Source organism: Pipistrellus hanaki, assembly GCF_964339955.1.
Source record: "Pipistrellus hanaki genome assembly, chromosome: 1".
Classification (NCBI taxonomy): Eukaryota; Metazoa; Chordata; class Mammalia; order Chiroptera; family Vespertilionidae; genus Pipistrellus; species Pipistrellus hanaki.
Window position 1 is genome coordinate 54,489,240 of NC_140503.1, and position 5,669 is coordinate 54,494,908.

The following is a 5,669-nucleotide window of genomic DNA, read 5'->3' on the forward strand; positions in this document are numbered from 1 at the left end:
AAAAGAAAGAAAGAAAAGCTTTCAGTGAAATTATATAAAATACCCTGAATGTACCCTATCTAATAAAGAGAATATGCTAATTGACCATCACACCCTCCCAAAGACAGCAGCACCCACATCCAATAAGGAGGCAATATGCTAATTGACTGCCACGCCCTCAAATATGACAGTGCCCATAGCCATAAGATGGCAGTGCCCAGTCCCCTCAGCCCTACCGGGAAGTGAGATGCAGGCACACAGCACGACTGGGCCCACCCCCAGGCAGGTCTGGCCGCTCCATGTTGCCTACCTCCAAAGTCCCCCAGTCCCCTCAGCCCCCAGCCACCCAGGGCCGGCCTGAGGCACAGGCATGCCTCAGATGATGGCTGCCCAGCTGCCCAGGGCCACTGAGGCTCAGGTAACCAGGGCCTGCTGAGGTTTGCACTGCCGGCAGTGGCAGCAGCAGAGGGGTGATGGGGGCATCACCTTTCCCTGATCACCAGCTCGCCTCCCGCCCCTGAGGGCTCCCAGACTGTGAGAGGGGGCAGGCTGGGCTGAAGGACCCATACTCCAATGCATGAATTTTCATGCACCATGCTTCTCATAAATTATAAATGCCCAAGAGGTGTGGCCTGCTCCAGGTTAATCTGTGTTCCATGGAGCACAGTGGGTCAGTTCTGGACCTAAGGAAGGTTTGTTCTGAAAAGTTGTTCCTCTCTACCAGCTCTGAAAGGTTTGAAACCGTGGTTTGGCCTAACACTAATCTACCAGTCCCTCCAAAAATCCTTCAATCAGAATTTACCTGAGACAAGTTAAAATCAGACCAGTCACCAAGGTCTAGGTCAGGAATCAGAATTTTTTACTTTGATGCATTCTACCTTCACTATTAAAAAACAATAACAAAAAAAAAAAAAAAAAAAAAAAAACTTGAAAAAAATTTAAAGTCAATGCAAGATGCAGCAGACAGTAACACTCACGCTATACTTCATTACCTCCCATACTCTGCCAGCTTATTGCCGGTCATTGAAGCCATGTGACAGCTGGTCAGTGGGCTTGGAAGGGAAATGGTGTGTGTAACTTCCAAGCTGAGGCAGGGGGAAAAAGCCCGTTCATGATTCTCTAGATTTTTTTCTTTTTTTCCTCTTGAGTGGCCTCATGGGTCCTTGAGTGACAATATGGAATAAAACCCACTGCCTATCTGCTTGGACCAGTGTGTAAATGGGAAACCGATTTTTGTGTGTTAAGTCACTGAGATTTGGGGATTGTCTGTCACAGCTTAATTTAATTTGTCCTTGTTCACAACCATTCCCTAAATGCAACCTGTTTGTTCCCTCCTCATGCTTTTGTACACACTGTTTATAAACCTAAAAGGTGTTTGCACCTTACCCATCAGTCCACTCCTACTTATATTTCAAGATCCAACCTTCTTCTGTGTAGTGGAAGGCAGCATGGCACACCGAGGAAAGAGAATGGGTTTCAGAATTTGCCAGGCTCAGGTTCAAAAGTGGCTCCACCTCTTACAAGCTAAGCAACTCTGAGAAAACTAACCTTTCTCTGCTCTAATTTCCTCAATACATGGTGAGGAAAATAACTTCGTAGAGCGGCTGTGAGATTAAATATCATAGCCAGGGATCTGCAACCTTTAAGACATAAAGAGCCACTTGGACCCGTTTCCGAAGGAAAAAAAAAACCTGGGAGCCGCAAAACCATTGCGACATTTAAAACAAATATAACACTGCATATATTGTTTCTTACCTTAATGCTATATACCGGATCGTGCAGTTAGCTGTCAATCTGAAGGAAAAAAGGACTTTTTCACTTAACAATGTAAAATATATTTTTGCAAATTAATAGCTAATTAAAATATTTAATTTACCTGGTTAATGGGATTTTTGCTCCTGAACCTCAATGCACAGTGTCAGCACATCAGGGCTGTAAGACGTTACCTTCATTTTCACACAGGCTTGTAAGTTGTCGGAACCGCAGTAAAGCTTCAAAAGAGCCGCATGCGGCTCTGGAGCCGTAGGTTGCCGACACCTGTCATAGGCTAGCACAGCGTTTGGCACATAGCAAAAATACAGGCTTTGTTATGATTCCCAGGTCACCATTACCCCAGCTAAATTCAGATGCATTTTTCTCTGGGTTCCCATAGCACCTCTATTTTAACACTTACTGTCTTCCATTATATTTTTTTGTATCCATGTCTATTTCCCCCATTGATCTATGAGTAACTAGAAGTCAGTGGCATTGCCTGATTTTACTTTTCAGTTCTGGCCCCAGCACCTAGAACACTGTTTGGCAATAGTAATTGCTCCACAAATGTTTGTTAAGTAAATTCATCTGGATGTTCCCAGCACAGTCAGTCTTCCATAAACTTTTTTTTAAAATATATTTTATTGATTTTTTATAGAAAGGAAGGGAGAGAGATAGAGAGCCAGAAACGTCGATGAGAAAGAAACATCGACCAGCTGCCTCTTGCACACTCCCTACCGGGGATGTGCCTGCAACCAATGTAATTGCCCTTGACCGGAATTGAACCCGGGACCTTTCAGTCTGCAGACCGACGCTCTACCACTGAGCCAAACCAGCTTCGGCAGTCTTCCATAAACTTTTTATTGATCGGATGAATAGAGCAACGAACAAATCAATTCATAAAAAAAATGATTATCTCTTTTCTTTCCCCATAAGTAAATGAGCTTTATAAAAGGGAAACCATTTTAACCTCCTTCTTACAGATCCCACCTTACAGTCCCTGAATGACTGCGTGGAGTACACTTTCACTCACCTCACCCCAACCAATCAAATTGGACTATGATATTAATGAGAAGTAATTAATCCCATTAGGATTTGGGGGTGTTGGTTGCATTCAAAACCTTGTATTTACCCATCCAGGGCTGGGATAAAAAGCACTTAGACAGCTTGGAACATCCCAGTCATCTATCACACAATCTATAAGGGCTTAGAAGGGCCAGGTCCTCTTGATAGAGACCACTGGCTCCTGTGTTGCCCACCCCTTCCTGACGAAGATCTAACCGGGACTCCAGTGCTGCCCACAGGAGAAATAAGGAGTTGCAGTTCCTTATGTCCATGAGATGCTCTTTCTGGTCATAAGCATTGCTCTCTGAGCCTGACTTCCAATATTGTTTGTAAAGCTCAATCTTGCTTCTGAAGGTTTTAGCTTAATATCCCAGGAGCTCCTAGCAATGAGACTGCTTTGCTTTTGCTGGATCCTGCACCAGAGCCATACCTCCCCCTCCAAAGGCCATTCCACATTCATTAACCATGGTAACCATGGTAAGCCAGCTCTCTGCCTGTGCAGAGTCTGAGTCTTGCCTGCCTGCTTCATACCCTGCCTCCCCCTGTCATGTTGGGAGACCTAGCTCTACCGTAATGCCCCAGTTGGCAGACCAGGCATTTGCTTCAGTTATTCCCATTTCACCTGATTTCACTGAGGCCCCTTTGCCCTGCTGAGCTGCCAGAGCCTTTACTTTCAGCTGGGCCCATGCCCTACCTTCCACCCCTTGGGATGGGTGAGTCTGGAGTGAAGTATCCTGACCTTCCTCTCCAGCCTACAGTAAGCAGTGGGGTCTCACAGAAGAGTTCTGAGACAGCACAGTTCAGAAGTTATCAGGGTGTTTTTTCATTGGCATATAATAATGTAGTGATTGCATTTTATTGAGATACATGTGTTGTAAAGGTAAAGTTTCATAAATATTAATGATTTTAGGGCCTTATGTTGTTTTTTTTTAAATATATTTTATTGATTTTGTACAGAGAGGAAGGGAGAGAGAGAGTTAGAAACATCGATGAGAGAGAGTCATCAATCAGCTGCCTCTTGCACACCCCTACTGGAGATATGCCCGCAACCAAGGTACATGCCCTTGACCGGAATCGAACCCGGGACCCTTCAGTCCCCAAGCCGATGCTCTATCCATTGAGCCAAACCGGTTTCGGCAGATTTTAGGGCCTTATGTTTTTATGAGATATGGATATGCTACACTTAGTATATGCTTGCATGCATGCGTTATTTTATACTAAATCAAGGCCAGCTGGGCTCTCAGCTTAGCATTTGATGATTAAATGCAAGGTTACAAAGTCCCAGCCAGCTGTCTTATTGCTCAGTCACCACGTATGCAAGTGGGTGTCTTCCTTCTTTAATCTCACTTTTGCCCTACAGTCCTTCTTACTGTGCCTTGTTTTCATTAGCTGGCCTGTACCTTTCCTGTCCAGCTAAATAGACCTAGCCATATCTAAATAATGAGTTCTATTATTGAGCTTAAGGAAGTTAAGAAATAAAATCAAGGACAAGGTGTAAATTGTCCGTCCTCAGGAGAGCAGCTGCCAGAAGCGGTCTGTCCTATACTCCTGGCAGCAGCAATGTCAATAAAAGCCTCACCCCACAGATGTCCTGGAAACACCCAGTTTCCATCCTGGAAGGGCAGAGCAGTGCATTTGCTCTCCAACTTCACCCTCTGCACTAGGATGTTTGCAGAATCCTGTAAAGAAGGCTGACATGGAAGGTTGGTATGTGTTGGACGCTGTGCCGCACATAGTATGTACTCGTTCACTCACTGCAGCATTTCTACAAGGTAGTACTAGCACATCAAAATCACTGGGACCTTGTTAAACTGCAGATTTAATTGAGCAGGTTGGCATTGGGGTGAGACTGCATTTTAAAATATATATTTTTTTAATTAATTTTAGAGATGAGAGAGAGAGAGAGAGAGAGAGAGAGAGAGAGAGAGAGAGAGATCCATGATGAGAGACAATCATTGATTGGCTGCCTCTTGCACCCTTTCCATCCCCACTGGTGATGGAGCCTGTAACGCAGGTATGTGCCCTTGACTGGAATTGAACTTGGGACCCTTCAATCTGCAGGCCGACACTCTATCTACTGAGCCAAACCGGTTAGGGCAAGACTCTGTATTTTTAATAAGCAACGAAATGATGCCAATGCTGGTCTGCAGACAGTACTCTGAGTAGCAAGTGTTTAAATCACTATAACACCTACTGTTTACTCAGTGAAAAGATTGGAGGCAGGCGGTTCCAGGATTGATTCAGCAGCTCTACAATGTCCTTCAGGACATAGACATTCCATTTTTCTAATGTGCCATCATCAATAAGCTGACTTTATATATATATATATATATATATATATATATATATATATATATATATATATATATATTATTGATTTTTTACAGAGAGGAAGAGAGAGGGATAGAGAGTTAGAAACATCAATGAGAGAGAATCATCGATCAGCTGCCTCTTACACACCCCCTACTGGGGATGTGCCCACAACCAAGGTACATGGCCTTGACCGGAATCGAACCTGGGACCCTTAGCTCTATCCACTGAGCCAAACCGATTTCGGCAAGCTGACTTTTTGATCTTAGGTTACTTCCTCACTGCCACAAAATGGCCATTGCTACTCCGATTGTCACATCCGCATATGGCTAGAAACACAATTCATTCCCTGAGACTGGGCACATTGCCAGTTCAGAAAATGTTAGCGAAGAAGACATGTGTGGGGATGGACATGAGGAAAGTGGAGGGTAAAAATTGATGGATAAGCATTAAACAGTGTTTTTCTATAGCTAAGAAGTAGCATACATAGCCAGGATTCAAACCCACCTATGTCCAAATCTATACTACTTTTTACCTGTTGAATTAACTGATGTGACCTAGAG